This window comes from Canis lupus, chromosome 25 (assembly GCF_011100685.1).
Source record: "Canis lupus familiaris isolate Mischka breed German Shepherd chromosome 25, alternate assembly UU_Cfam_GSD_1.0, whole genome shotgun sequence".
NCBI lineage: Eukaryota > Metazoa > Chordata > Mammalia > Carnivora > Canidae > Canis > Canis lupus.
Genome location: NC_049246.1, coordinates 16,466,376 through 16,482,581, shown reverse-complemented (window position 1 = coordinate 16,482,581; position 16,206 = coordinate 16,466,376). Strand labels below are relative to the sequence as shown.

Below are 16,206 nucleotides of genomic sequence, written 5' to 3'. Positions count from 1 at the left end.
GACCATCATTAGCTGTGTGCATCCTGTACTGAACATCTTGGACTTTAAGTAGAAAGAAAATAAATGTATTTGGGTATATGTGGGGAACCTTCATGTAAAGCTCTTATCTTTAAAGTCATCAGAAAATAAATCATGAAGAAAGCTTTTTCTGACTAATTTGACAAACATTTGCTGAACTTCTATCATGTAGAAAGCACTGGTGAGTGCTAATGATAGGAAAAAAAGGCAAGGAGTCTCTGGCCTCAAGGAATCTTCAGACATTTGGGGAGACATACAATTATATTAATGTGGTAAAGAATCCAATAGAAAAAAACTTAGAATGTCCTAGAAACACATAGGAGAGACAGCCTAGAGGAGGCCTGAGGTCGGGGAAGTCTTCAATGCCAGTGATTGATACTGCAGCACATACTAAATGTCTAATGTCAATGAGAAAGACATCAGGCAGAGATTATATCTTGTTTTGCATCAGAGCATTCATAATGGGAAGATGCAGTGTATAAAAAGAAGTACATAAAGCTTTGTGCTACAGCATAGTCTTCATGGATCATTAAAAGAATCTAGCAAGAGAGAAACAATAAATGTGAAGAATACAAGACAAGATCCTTTAATTTGAACTTCTGTATTCAATCATCAAACAAATAGTGAGTTCATCTCCATGTCAGGCATTGTCAAGGATTAGGGATACAGGTGTGAGCAAGAGGATGTATCTGCCCTTAGGAGAACTTTCACTTTCTAATGGGAGAAGACATACAATAAATTCATACATGAATAAATGATGCAGTATAATTTTATTTTATTTTATTTTATTGAAGTTTACCTGACACACAATGTTACATTAGTTTCAGGTGTATGGCATGGTGGTTTCACCACTCTGTACAGCTCACAGGTGTAGCTCCCATTTGTCACCATACATCACTATTATGATACCATTGACTGTATTCCCTATGCTGTACCTTTAATCTCAGTGACTTACTTCTTTTAGATATTGAGAAGAGCTGTGGAGCTAGAGAGTGGCTAGGATGAGATGAACGGTGGTTGCTTTCTTCAGGGCAGTCAAAGAAGGTTGCCTGAGGGAGAATTAAAGGATAAGAAAAAGGCAGCATGTGCAAGGGTCCTGAGATGGGAATGAGGCTGAATGCTAAGTGACAGAGAAGATATTAGCGTTTGCTGGAGCTAAGTGACACAGGTTGGGGATAGCAGACAGTGAGGCCAGGGAGATAGATGGGGGCCAGGGACATGGAGGTCAGCATCAGAAGCCCCAGCTCTGGCACAACAGGGGAGACCCCTAAATACAGGCACCTCTCATACCAAGTATCAGAAGAATCATTATTAAAACAAACAAACAAACAAACAAAAAAACTCTATTTACGGAATGTGGGAAAACCTTAGTCATAACTTATGGTTCTGTAAACATCAGAAAATTCAAACTGTGTAAAGGAAAGTAATATGGAAGACCTTTGCTTGAGATCATCTCCCTTCTACATCAAGAGATTAGAGGAGAATCCTGTGATTGTAATATAATATGGAGAGTCTTCAGGTTTAGCTTAGCACCTCTACATCCTCAGACACTTTACACAGGAGAGTAGTCCTGGGAATGAATGAATGTACAGCAAGATGTTAAAAGCTGAGGTCTGTGGTTTTAATAAAGTCACGAATAGGAATTTATAGATGCCTTTTAGAGTTGCCATTTAAAAGAGTAGAAAGCAAACACAGTTACCTAAGGATAAAAAGTCCTGGGGCAAATGAACAGTTGTCCCATGAATATTTTTGAAATGTTCTTGTTGGACAGAATTTTCTGTCTTGGAAGATGAGAAGGTTATCAGTGCCACTGAACTGGGCCCATTAGAGGTGGTCCACTGAGATTCACTTAACGGTCATCTGTCTACCTGCCTATGTTCCTCATCAAACACACCAAATACATCAAATACACCATATACACTAACTACTGGCTAGAACCAACTACCAGTACATAGCACACAGTCTGCATAAATGGGACTTTGCCATTACATTATCTTCATTAGCACAACGTTGCTATTCCTGGAAATGCCTAACCCAGGCAAATAACTTTATTGTTCATTTCAGGGACTTCCAGGAGGAACCCATCAACTCTTCAATAGAAAGCATCAACTGACAGTTTACCTCCCACTTCAAAACCATTGTCTTGTTGCTTCCAACAATCTTAAACTACTGCATCATAATATTTATCCACTTTTTTTTTTTTTTTTTTTTTTTTTGAGAGAGAGAGAGGTTGAGAGAGAGAGAGAGAGAGAGCAGGAGAGGCGGGGGAAAAGGAGACAGAAAATCTTAAGCATGTTCCATGCCCAGTGTGGAGCCAAACAGGAGGTTCAATCTCACAAACTTGAGGTCATGACCTGAGCTGAGATCAAGAGTCAGATGCTCAATTGATTGAGCCACCCAGGTACCCTTATATTTATTCACTCTTAATCAAACCACCTATATTGGAAGAGTCACCTTAAATGACACTTCAAATTCCCAAAGTCCAACCTTGCTCTTTCCCTTCTGAGATGCTACCAAAGCCCTGGTGATGGGGAGGATGTCCTTTCCTACAGTGGTAAACAATGAAGTACATTGTCAACAGGTTGTGTTGATGGTATTTGGAGTTGGTACTGACATGCCAGAATTTGAGGGAGAAGAGATTTACCAAGATGAGACAAAGCTAGAAGTGTTCATTCTGGTGCTTGAGACAGGTTAAAATATAATGAAACTAAGAGACTGAAAAGACAAGCCACCGAATGGGAGAAAATATTTGCAGAATTCCTCTCTAATAAAGGACCCATATCCAAAATATGCAAAGAACTCTTTAAATTCAACAATAAGGAAAAAAAAAACCCAAACCCAATTAAAAAAATGGGCAAAAGATCTGAAAAGACACCTCACTCGAGAAGATATACAAATCACAAACAAGGATATGAAAAAGTGCCCAATGATCATATGTCTGTAGGAAATTGCAAATTAAAACAACAATGAGATACTGCTACACATCTATTAGAATGGACAAAATCCAAAACACTGATAACACCAAACGCTGGTGAGAACGTGGGACAGCCGGGATACTCCCTCACTGCTGAAGGTAATGAAATGGTGTGGCCACTTTCAAAGGCAGTTTGACAAAAGCTAAACATGTTCTTATCGCACAACCCAGCAATTGCATTTCTTGGAATTTACTCAAGTGAGTTCAAAACTATGTCTACACAAAAGCCAGCACACAAACGTTTACAGCAGCTTTATTCCTAATTGCCAAAAATTGGAAGCAACCGAGGCATCCTTCATTAGGTGGATGGATAGACAAACTGGTCCATCCAGACTGTGGGCTGTTATTCAGGGCTAAAAAAGAAATGAGCTACGTGGAGTAAACGTAAATGCAGGATGCTAATCGTAGGGAAATGTGGTGCTGGGTGGGTGATACGGTGCACGAGGACCTTTTGTGCTTTCTGCTCAACTTTTTTATAGACCTGATACTGCTTGAAAAAAGTAAAATTTATTCATTAAAACATAACAAAACAGGGCAGCCCCGGTGGCGCAGTGGTTTAGCGCCACGTGCAGCCCAGGGCATGATCCTGGAGTCCCGGGATCGAGTCCCACGTCGGGCTCTCTGCATGGAGCCTGCTTCTCCCTCTGCCTGTGTCTCTGCCTCTCTCTCTCTCTCTGCATCTCTATGAATAAATAAATAAAATCTTAAAAAAACACACACACAAAAAAAACATAACAAAACAAAATTCCAACTATAATATAATGAGATAAATCATTTGTAGAAGTATGTATCAGGTACAACGAGTAATGTCAAAATCACCTCCTCACCTAGACCCACATGAGTGGAGAGAAGAAACAATGTAGTCAGGAAAGATTCTGATGGGGAGGTGACCCCTTGGGAAAGCCCTGAAGGGCAAGAATGGATTAGTTAGGTGAAGAGGGTACAAAAGCATTTCAGGAGAAGGCAGGAGTACTTATATATGCCCAGGGTGTAGGGGTAAGGGTCTTCAAGGTGCAAGGGAGGAGAGACGGGAGAGGTCCACATTATAAAGGAGCTCCGATGCCAAGCTAAGGAGGAAGGGATTGCCTTTAGGAGAAGGGGTGTGACATGGTCAGTTGCATTTGGAACAATCACTGTGGTCACAAAAGAGAGGAGGCTGAGAGGAAGCAGAGCTGGAGGCAGCAATGCCCATGAGGATGCTGCTGTGGCCACTTGAGGTGAGGGGTTTTGCTGGGCTCATCTTTGACCCTTTGTGGTGAGTGTGGGGCTGCACGCACAGCGCAGACTCAGGCAGCATTCGCTGAGGGCACAGGGTGCGGAGTAGGGCCTGGGCTTCCTGGGGTGGAATTTAGACATCTTCTGTCTGACTTACTCATCTGTCTCTCCTACAGCCTGTAGAACATGAAGAAACATCTCTTCTGAGCCCGATCTAGGAACATACAATCTGATAATTATATAAAACATTTGACCTTTTGGGTTAACCCTCCAAATCTGGGTTGTGGGGTCTGTTGGAAACAGAGGAATAAACATTTCTCTTTACCGTCGTTCAGAAATAGAGATATTTTATTCTGAGCTCTTACAGGAAAAGTAGGAAAAGAGTTTGAAAGAAAGAAAAGGTCTAAAACATGTTTCATTTATACAGTAAAAGATTCCCGGGCTGTATAACAGCATGACTTTTCATGGTGCATAATGACTCCCTTTATTAGTTTTTGCAACTTGGTGGAGTATTTTGGAGGTAGAATTTTCTATGAATAGGTGGAAGACACATAGAGAAGAGTGCGCTCCTCAGGCCCCCTCACTGCCAGCGTGATCACAGCTTTGCCCCCGGCGGTACAGAGCAGACGGGCACGAGTTACTTCAAAGTCATTTTGTATTCAGAGAAATTTACTGTAATTCCTCACAAAAAAGGACCTTTGAAAATTACACTTAACATATTGTATCCCTATAATCCTTCATATTTTTTGACTTCCTATAATTTGTGCTCAAGTCATTATCCGTTAAAAGCAAATTTTAAAATGTAAGATCAAGGTTTATTCTAGTTACGAAAAAAGACAATTTAGGCCAGCACACGTTTGGCACGCTCTCTCTCTCTCTTTCTCTCTCTCTCTCCCTCTTTCTCCCTCCCCCTTCCACCCAACACCTCTCCTTCCTTCTTTATTCATCATTTGTTTTCTTACAGGCTACTCCTTTCTTCAGAATACTTTGCCTCATGGTTAACAATATCATTATTGACATTTTTTTCTTTAGTGCTGGTGTCAGCGTGGAATGTTGCATTTGTAAGACTAAAGATGGCTTGTGGCTTTCAAATTTTGTTACAAAGAGCCTCAAAGATCTCACAGGGCTCCCAAAGCCTCAGGTTCCTCCAGTGAGCACAAGGCTTGGGCCTCTACTGAGCCCAAATCAGCTCTATATAGTCCAGTTTGACTTGATTGGAAGATAGGGCTCCTGGCTTAAATAAAACAAAAGGATGAAGAGCTTAAATAAAACAAGGGGATGATCTTGGTTAAACTGACAAGCAGGCACCAGGTCACACATGTGTACCCTTTGCTACAGTCTCTTACTTGCTCCAATTCTTGTGTCCTCACAGGCCAGGTAGGTTTGGGTACCATTTTGGGTAAATTTCTTGCTGCCCCAAACTCTCACTATATGGTCTTTGAAACTCTGGAATCAAATGCTTCAGATAGCATTGACCTCTAGCTATCTAAACCCAGGAACTGAATATTTTTTTAATATATCAAACAATACTCATCTTATGCAGTCACCGATACACAACCATAGATACTCACATATAAAATATAAATGACTTGTTCCTCTGACAGAAATCTGAACTGAGAAAATATATGGAAGAAAGTGAACTTTTTATTCCTCATTTGTTATATATATATTTTTATTGCCTCTGAGCATGTGTGTGTGTGTGTGTGTGTGTGTGTGTGTGTGTGTAGATTCCAGGGTAAAACACTGGAATAGAGATACCATGAAAAGTTAAAGGTCTAGAAAGTATTGTCTCCAAATATTTCAGATTTGGCAGATAAGAGAGCTGATCAATTTCCCATAGAATTTCTCTCAAATTTAAATTTTTTCTAAAGTTCAAAAGCATGGAGCTTCCAGTATTTGAGGTTGAGTAGAAGAGGAGATGGCCTAGGAAGGTAGTGTTCTAGAAAGGGCGTCGTGTCCTGATATAGTAAGATTCGAATCAGAATTCCTACACTTTCTATTCGGTCACCTTTAGGGAGACATTTAATCTCTCTACACCTCAGTTTTCCTCTCTATAAAGTGGGGATAATAAAACCTTACCCTTGTAGGATGTTGGGAGGGGAAAATCAGATAGTAAATTATGGTCAACCAGAGTGTTCTATGAGGTCAGGGAATCACTATTTATTCCATGGTGTCGAGGACACTACCAAGGACATGAGAAATACTCAAAAAATGTTGAATAAACAGTTTTTTCTCTGTGTGTAATACTAACAAAATGACTAACAAAAACGTGAGATTTGATTGAATTTTTCTACTCATCTTCTATTTCAATTCGTTCTATGGTATGCAGAATAAATATATCAGAATATATATATATATTTACATATATATATCAGTAATACTCTTGATAATGGTCTCCATCCTATATGGGGCAAAGCAGAGAAGTTGTGTACTGGGTCCCATTTTAATTAGCCTACATATCAGTCCTACTCTTTAAAAAAGAAGAGTTAATAGTAACAACTAGGAAAAGCACTTGTTGAAGTGCAGCCACACCTACACAACAGCATGTCGTTCAGCTCAAGGGGAATCTATAACCATAGGGTAGGTATTCTTGTAGTTTGTGGTCAGAGAATCATCCCCCACACAAGGGCCAGCATATAGTTTGCCAAGTGGAGCAGCAGAACATTCTGGACTTTGATAAAGGAAATCCAATGCAGGAAGCTGGTGCCCAAGCTTTGAGTCTGCCACTTGGTTACATTAAGTAAGTGCCAAAAATATGAAAGCCATAAAAAAAAATATGAAAGCCTTGTTTGGATCCTTCTGAAATCTTTCAGAAAGTCTTTATTGGTCTTTATTACTTCTAATGGCTATTCCAGTAGTTGTGGGAGGCTTCCTTGATTCGAAGAGTGATATGAGATCACCATAAGAAAGAATGATGTTCTCAACCAGGTGACATTTTCAGGGACAATGTCCCAACAGCAGTCAAGAGGCTGCAGAAGGGCCTGATGAATGAGTTCTATGAGTCTTTTAGAGGATCTGCCTTTTTGGAGAAGGGAAGTTTGTAAATGTATGTAGAAAAGCTTGGCCATTCTTCCATTCCCAAGAGATTTCTCCAAATATTGGCAAATTTGTCAGAACAAAATGACTTGTAAAGATGATTGTCTGCCATTATGGGCTTCACAGATGAACTGTAACCTCTTCATTGTGGTCAGAGCCAAGGCAGAAGGTAAAATGAAATGGCAGGTTTCTGGAAGGGAGACGCTTGTTTCCAGAGGAAGTCTTGACTGCAACCCCACTCATCATCATCATCATCTCTCTCTCTCTCTCTCTTTTTCTTTCATAGAGGAGAGGGAAAGGGGTTGAGGGAGAGGGACAGAGAGAATCCCAGGTAGGCTCCATGTCCAGCATGGAGCCCCATGCGGGGCTCAATCTCACGACCCTGAGATCATGACCTAAGCTAAAATCAAGAGTTGGGAACTTGACCGACTGGGCCACCCAGGTGCCCCTCATCATCTCTTTTGATCTATCTTTGCTAAACTCTGAATAGCTTGTTTGGATGTCAACAAAATCAGATCATTTTCATTAAACAGTAACACCAACAACAAACCCTTAAAACTTTTCTCTGCTGGTGAAATTACTTTAGAAAATTAACAGTTTTCTTCAGTTCCCTGTGTAAAATAAGCCTCCTAATTTTGTCTCATGGGGCCCATTTCCCCTAGCCTGTGTCAGGAGGCAGATAAAGAAGAAGAATCCACTGGATTTCTCACTGCCCCCCCCCCCCTTTGTCTCTCCTACCCCCACTTGGGTCCTCACTTTCAAAACATTTCTAGAGAGAAGAGACCTTCTAGTTTTGGGCATCTGAGAATATTGTAGAAAACTCTAGTCCTAGAGGAAACCTAGAGAGAAGCCATAGGACTCAGAGAGGGGGCTTTTAGTTCTGATGGTCATTCAGTTGTGATGTACCTTTTGGTTGATAAAAACCAGGGCTTGACTGTACTGACAAATTATTATGTGTCAGGTACTTTCCATTTTCTTATTTAATCACCATAAGATACCCATGAAGACAATAGTTTCAAACTTACTTTGCAGATAAAGAAACTAAGATTTAGAGTAGGTATGTGAATTATTCAAAGTTAACATCAGTAGAATGTAAAGAAAAAGAAGGTATGCCTGGGTGGCTCAGCGGTTGAGTGCCTCCCTTCGGCCCAGAGTGTGATCCTGGAATCCTGGGATTGAGTCCCACATCAAGTCCCACATCAGGCTCTCTGCATGGAGCCTGCTTCTGCCTCTGCCTATGTCTCTGCCTCTCCCTCTCTGTGTGTGTGTCTTTCATGAATAAATAAAATCTTAAAAAAAAGAAAGATAGGAAATCAAATTGAATTTCAAGATGAAGACAATAGTTTAATTTATGAAACTCCATCACTTATCCTCCGGTCAAGAGGGCCAGGGGCCACTTCCCTCCAGGGGCATGTGGTTTCAGAGAAAGTCCCTATGATTTAGCCTGGAACCTTCATGGTGGACTGTGTCCCCCAGGGGACTTTGGACAATTCATGCAGACATTTTTGATTATCATAAGTTGGGTAGACCTTAATGTCCTCTAGTGGGTGAAGGTCAGGAATGCCAGTAAACATCCCTCAATGCCAGCACAGCCCTCACACCAAAGAATCATCAGGTCTAAAATGTTAATAGTGCCAAGGTTGAAAAACCCTGCTTAGATAACCTTGCTTAATTAATGAAATTCCATAAATTAATTTATGAAAGTCAGGCAGTGGCAGATTAAAGGAATTTGAAAAATCGGGAATTTTGCTGATATTTGGGTCTATAGAAGGCAAGGGCTTTTCTCCATTGTGAACGGATGCCCTTCACTTTCCTTACTTCCAGTGCTTCTCACAGTTCTATGTACAGGAGGATGTGGACTGGACTAGACAGACAGACTGGAGGCCAGTTGGCTTTGATGCAAGAAGCTACTTAGTCAGAATAAGGTGGCGGAAATGAAAACCCGAGAAGAATGGTGAGATGCTGGTTTGGAACGTAAGATTCCAACTGGCCACCCATCATTTTGGAAGACCTGTCTTGAGGTCTTGGGATCAAGAGCAACATTCCATTTCATTTCTTGTTTCCCCATTATGCTAAAAGCACCTTCTAACTCAAGGAGTGTTTTTCTGTGCATGGAATGGGCTAAATTCATGACCACTTTAGGCTTTAGCGTTTACTGTTTGCTCTGCCTGGAATATTGTTTTCCCCCAGTGTTTTCATTGCTTGTTCTCTCATAGCATATGAGTTTCATTCTTAAAAGTCACCTTCTCAGAAAATCCTTCTCAATCTTAAAGTAGTCTTTATCCCCTCATACCTTTCATTCTTTCAAATTGTTGTGTTTTTATTTTTACAGCTTTGTGAGACTTAAAATTGTCATTTACTTGTTTACCTGTTTGTCTGCTAGAATTTAAGTTTCACTAGAATTTAAGTTTCATGAGAACAAAGGTTTGGCTTGTCTTCATCATTGCTTTATTCTGCATTGCTGTACCTTCAGTCTTTGACAACTTTCTTTTTTTCAAATGAAAGAATGAATGCGTGTGTATGTGTGTGTGTGTGTGTGTGTGTGTGTGTGTGACTGAGCACCGACCTGTAAGACCATTGAGTCGCACAATTCCAGAGCACAGCAGACCTGGGTATAGTGAACAAGATCTTGAAAGATTTGTTACCTGAAGTCATGGAACTCTTACGGGGATTACCCACATAAGGATCATAATTTTTCTCTAAAAGTTGAGAATAATGACCAAGTTACGAAGGCAACACAGAACCAGCAGTCTTTGTTTAATCTGTGAGCACTGGACTAGGCAGCATTTTATTTGGAGTTTAACAAAACTCTACTTGGACCATCTGTTTCAGGAACAATAAATAAACAGAAAATATAAATTTAAAAATAATGAGGAAGATAGCACATTGGGCAATCGGTTACCCATTTAGGAAAGACAGAGTGATAGCAATGTTATGCTCAAAGTATCTCAGTTATTCCTAATTGATCAAAATACCCTGATGTTTATAGCAAATGAGAGAGTGACTCAGAATGAAATGAAGTCAGAGAAATGCCAGAAGTTTTTACATCCAAAACAGAGACATGGCCCATATGTTCAGAAATACTTTTGTCCTTAGGAAATGTTTATGAAAAAATGGATAGGCAGTTCCTCAAAAAAGAGACTCAACTAATAGTAATACGGATTCAGATAACAGAAGCATTTTTTCCATTAAGAGCACCTTCCCTTCCCTTTTAATTGCTAATTTCTCCACCACTCTGCTTAAGAAACATTCAGATAGCAAATGCAAAAAGTGCAATAATAGCATACTCCTCTTACATGCAAAAAGATTTTCAGAAAGTTTTTCATGATATCATCAATATATTGTTTTTGGTAAGTAAACATGACGAATGATTAATAGTGCCATGGTCTCATAATATGCTAAATATATTCACAGATATTTATAAACAACTCTAAATCTAAAATCTGCACTCCACATAATCCCATACAATTATATTGGTACATATAATGATTTCATCATTTTTCAAAGTAAGAAAATTATCAAGTAGTGGAAAGCTGGTGTGGTTAAGACCAAGAAAGGCAGATGATTGGTGCTCTGTGGAGCTTTGGGTGACACAGGACAGGGACTGCTGGTTGGGAGAGCAAGCACAGGAGCCTTCCATTAGAAAGGGAAGTTCAGATCCTGTCTTATGAGAACATTTTAATGAAGTCTTCCCGATAGAATGGTCATACATTTTATCATCAAGATGAGGAACTTTTGAGAGTAAAAGGGGTAGTTATGAATAATTATACTGGGATAATTGGTGTGCATTGGAACTAATCCTGCACACTCCTATCGATGGGAGTAACAGAAACGGTAACAGTGTTACTGTTGTGTATGTTCTATTGCTGGGAAGCTAAAGAGATTTCCATATAGTTCCCAATGATCCCCACCTCTTTGTGAAATTCCTTCCTCTTGAGTGTAGGTTGGACCTAAAGACTCTCTTCTTGCAAATAGAATACAGAAAAGTGATGGGATGTCACTTCTGAGATTAAGTTTTAAAGTGACTATGACTCTCACTTTGCTCTCCATCCCTCATTTTCTCTTGAATTCCTTGCTCTGGGGAAACAAACTCCTGTGTTGTGAGCTGCCTTTATGGAGAGAAGCCCACGAGGCAAGGAACTGATGTCTTTGGCCAACAGCCACCTGAGTGAGCTTGAAAGTCATCCTCCCTCAGTTGAATCTTAAGATAACTACAGCTTCAGCTAATACCTAAATTACAGTGTCATGAAAGACCCTGAGCCTGGGACCCAGCTATGCCATGCCAGATTGCTGATCCATGGAAACTGTGAAATAATAAATACTTGCTTTTTTCACTCCCTAAGTTTCAGAGCCATTTGTTGCATAGTGAGAGATAACAAATACAGAGACCATCAGATGTCAGGATACTGGTACGGGTTTGTGGTTCGGGGTCAGATGGACTGTCTTTTTAATTGGTGGTTCTGGTGGAAAATAGGCGCATGTGAGTGCCACAGATAGGTTGATTGAGGTCAGACGAGGAGTTTTCAGTAACCCTGGGAATTAAGTCCATCTTGATGTGTTTGCATTCCTGCTTCACTTGGAGGAAAATAGAAGTTGAGTTCATTTCTTTACAGATCCTTCAATTTTATGTTCTCTGACCAATATCCCCTTAAATTCAATGAAATTTAGACTTTCAGAAAACATGAAAACCAAGAAAAACAAAGAAAAATTCATCCTATCATTATCAATCTGTGACTTTTCAGATATTCTGAAATAATTTTTTTTTAGCCAAGACACGTAGTAGAATTTGTACAACATTTATGGTGAAATGGCCTCAAAATTATTTGAAGTTAACAGAGCAGGATAATGAATAAGGAAGAAAAAGAATATACCACATTTATTTTTTTCTCCTCTGCCCCCTTTCTCTTTCTATTTTTTTCCCTTCTATCCTTCTATTCTAGCTCCTGAGATGGTTAAACTGTTGTGTTGGGGTTTCTCCTTGCCCAAGGGGTGCTCTTGAGAGGGATTTAGACAGAACATCAGGGTTCTATTAGAAGTGGCTGGCTTTTCACCATGTGGAAAGCCTGCAATTGAATTTATCTTTGTGTGCTTTATGCCTGATGTGTTTAAGGTGCAGAGAGTGCCCCAGGGTCTCAAGGTGAATGCATGAAATGACAACAATTAAATGAGATCCAACTGAAAAAGTAGAAGCTGAAAGAATAGAAATCGGTCCTTGGGAAGGAGCCCAACCTGACTTGCCTATCAGGATTGAAGAGCAGAGATTAGGATTTATGATGTCACAGCCCAGAGATGAAAGCTCCTGGTGCAGAGACCCTCTGTCCTAGTATTGGCAAATGTTGGCCATACAAGATGCCATGCAGATGCTTTATTTCAGCGTCTTTACCATGCAGATGAAGACACAGTGTTAAGGAGGTCATGTTGGCAGCAGATCGAACCTGGAACTCAGATGGCTGTATTGTTGGCAATGTTGTAGGTGCTCACTCTGGAGGTTCAGGCCTCTTAACTGTATGACCTGGCAAGACATGGGCTAGGCTTCTGTTCCTATATTAGTAAAAATGAAGACAATGCTCATTCTTATTGCACAAGGTAGTTATCAGGCGTGATAGCATGGGCCAGAGTGAATCTGCATCGATGTGGTGATTCTTACTGCTTGAGAATTTGCCCAGGGATTTAGCTGAAGATTGACAGAGTCTAGACTTGGAGCCAGCTTTTCTAACTTTGTGTCCAGCATTCTTTCTCTGACATCAAGTCCACTGGAAGGATAGAAGGCAGTGATTCCAGAATCTGCAGGAACACAGACCCTGTCCTCAGCTGGTGAGCAGTCTCCTAGGACACACGCAAGGAGGCATGAGGGTACTATAGGAGCTATTTTAGCTATAGGGAGCAATGCATACTGGTTGCTCTGAAAGACCACGTGGAGGAGCTTTTGGCTCTGGGTCTTTGGCCTCCTACAAGGTTTTCAGGGCTCTCTGACTTAATTTCAGGTGAATCTTGACAGTTCAATACTGCAGAGGGATCTGGAGAACAACAAATCATTGTAGTAGTTGACAAATCATTAAAGCCAGAATCAGAATTGTTGATAAAGAGAAAAAGAAGATCCCTTGTGCAGGTGAGACCTCTGTCTAGAGCACAATGACCAATCCTTGGTCAGTGTCAGCTGTGCACCCAGCCTGAGGATGGGGCCCTCCCCAGATCAACACACTTTCCATGTCAGCTCTTTCAAATGTTTGAAGAGACCACAGCAGTCATTACCATGCATTTCAGAGCCAGTCACACCTGGGTTGCAGCCCATGTCTGTCACTAACTGGCTAAGAAAATGAGGACAATGATTTCACCTGTCTGAGCCTCATTTGGCTCTTCGGGGAATTAGGGGAAATAATTAGGCCCAGCCATAGGTTCGTTGTGAAGACAGAGGGTAATGATGCATGTAAAATCCTGTATGTAGAGCCCAGTGCCTGGCAGGCAACATGTGCCAGTAAGTGAGAACCAGACATGCATTTGGACGCTCCTCTGTGGGGTTCATAACTCATGAGGTTAAGCCAGGGGAAGGCAGGTGAGAGCCTTTCCTTCTCACATTTGGATCAGGAAAGTAATTTTACTGCTGCTGTCCATCCCAAGGGAAGTGTATGAGTCCCTGCCGCCCCCTCCCCCATTAGGGAGGGATCTGAGCCAGATAGTGTTATGAAGCTGGCCATTCCTGCAGCCCCGTGACCACCATTCCCAACTCTGGTTTTCCCAGCAGAGCCTCATAACTTTGTTTAGTATAAAGGACTGAGAATTATTAGAAACACTCTGGTTTTCTCTTTTATCATATTCTGCAAGGGGCACATGGAGTGGCAGACATCCAGTGATCCATGTGACCCTCTGTGCCTGACTTCGCCAGCCATGGGCATTTGACAAATATAAACAAAGGGTGCCTGCCCCTCCTGCCAGTGGAACGATATAGAAGCCGTGAAGAGTTCTGGGTGAGTTACTTACTAGACACCTAAACTTTTAAATGACCTGTCCCATGCTCCAGCCCAGGACAGACTTGCCTTTCTGCACAAGCCAGTTCCCGCTCCTGCCAAGCTGAGCCCCCAGACAGGCTGGCCAATGCTGGTCACTTCGCTTTACCTATACCCACACGAGGTATCATTTATGTCTCTGCTGGAATTTGCCTCCTGCCACTTTCACACCTGGCTGTTTTTTACTCTTTCTTTAAAACCCACTGCTGGGAGCTGCCTGGGGCCCCAGCTTGGTTGCCGGGAGAGCTGTGCCTACCCACACCACGACCCCATTTCACAGGTGTGCCCGCCTTTCTCTGCGGCTCACCTGGGCTCCTGGAGGGCCAACACTGCACCTTTTGCAGTAGTGCCTCCGCCTTCCAGCATGGCTGTTGGAACTCAATGAATGATTGAAGAATAAGTGAATATTCTTATATCACAAATGTCCTGGCATTTTACATCTGTACCATATACTTATCGTTTAATTGTAGTGTCTTATATTAAATTTGTTCCTTCTGTTTTGGCCATGTGATCTGGCTGGGTTATAAAGCCGTGGTTTCATGGCTGGCACTCCGTTTTACTGGTCAATATTTGCTTTACCACCTCTTCCCTGCATTTAGAATGGTAATCACTGACATTTGTTTGCTAGTCTAAGCTTCCGACAGGCCCAGGCTGCATTTGTGCTTCTCTGCGACCTTCGAGGTCAATGAGATGAGCATTTCAAGTATTTTGTGCATGTGAAAGCTGAAGCTCTGAGAAGTTGAGAGCAGACTTGAATTCAAGTTGTTTGGGTGGGAAAAAAATAGAATTGTTCTAAAATAATTTTTGAAATTGCATCTGCTGCGTATTCAGAAAGTTCTGGCCGGCTGAGACTTGGTACCTTCTTGAGTGGCTGGTTGAATAGCCATAACTGCATTCAGTCCTGGAGCGGGGCTGAGGGGTCTGCACCTCACAGCACCCCTGAGGCCATCACACTCTCCTGGTGGGTGATTTGTTAGAATGGCTGTTGCCCCTTTCATAGGAGCAGTTCCTGACTCAACACCAGGCCCCCTTTCATGTCTGTCCTCATCTATTACAAATGTCTCCAGGAGAAGAGCTTATAGTGGATGGCAGAGTGATTTTAATGGCTAATTGAAAAATCATGGGCTTTTAAAGCTCAGAAAGGCTTTCAAAAAGATTGATGATGGCCTATGGATGTGGTTTACCTTCTGCAGCTCTGTGTGTGACTTTCTTCCCTGAGGATATAAAGTAGGTCACTCACCCTCCAGTGGCTGGTCTCTCTCTCTCTCTCTCTTCTGATTAAATGGCTGCATGTCATTGCATGTTGGTATATGGCTTCAGTAGTTTCCCCTTCTCTTTTTAGTTGTAAACTTTGGAGATGATAAGAAGGCCTGGGATATTTTGAGCCTCTTTTTTTTTTTTTTTCCTCTCTCTCTTTCTAGGTGGAATTGTGGCTGTAATTTATTCCACACCATGGGAAATAGACGTCTTTCCCGAAGTGGTAAAGAAACCTTTTTAAACAATGAAGTGTCATGGTGTGCACATGGATGGTGATGTCATCAACACCTAATAAATAAAATAATAACATTTTATGTTTCATGCCATGATTCTGCTCCCCCAAATCCTTGTAGTTATAGCCTAAGTCAGTGCTTTGGAAAGAGAGCCAATTTGAATGTGGGTGAGCATCAATTAAGAGGTGGGAATTCAGAGCTTTCTTGGTGATTGTCACACTGTTATGGAAAGCTCCCCAGGGCATCCTCAATTTCCATGTAGACTAGATTAGGAGTTCTCAGGCTTTGGAATTTCATGCAGCAGTAAAATTTCCAAAAACATTAGAATACTGACATGGTTGTTTATTTTTAATTTGGCTAAAAAAATAAAAGAACACTAGAAATAAAAAAAATTAAAAAAAAGCCCAAGCTAAAATCAGATCAACAAAGAGATGTCCCTCCCAACTATAATCACTGCATGTTTCATAAA

The 16,206-nt window shown here is 41.2% G+C and overlaps 1 long non-coding RNA gene across 1 annotated transcript in view; it reads left to right on the top strand.

Moving 5' to 3' along the window:
* Positions 1-15,787, top strand: part of LOC111092409 — a 40,555-nt gene extending 24,768 nt beyond the window's left edge. Inside the window, exons 4-5 of the long non-coding RNA XR_005378204.1 lie at positions 14,066-14,208; positions 15,669-15,787. This is a non-coding gene — a long non-coding RNA (uncharacterized LOC111092409). The remainder of the gene's footprint in view (positions 1-14,065; positions 14,209-15,668) is intronic.
* The last annotated feature ends 419 nt before the right edge of the window (positions 15,788-16,206 follow it).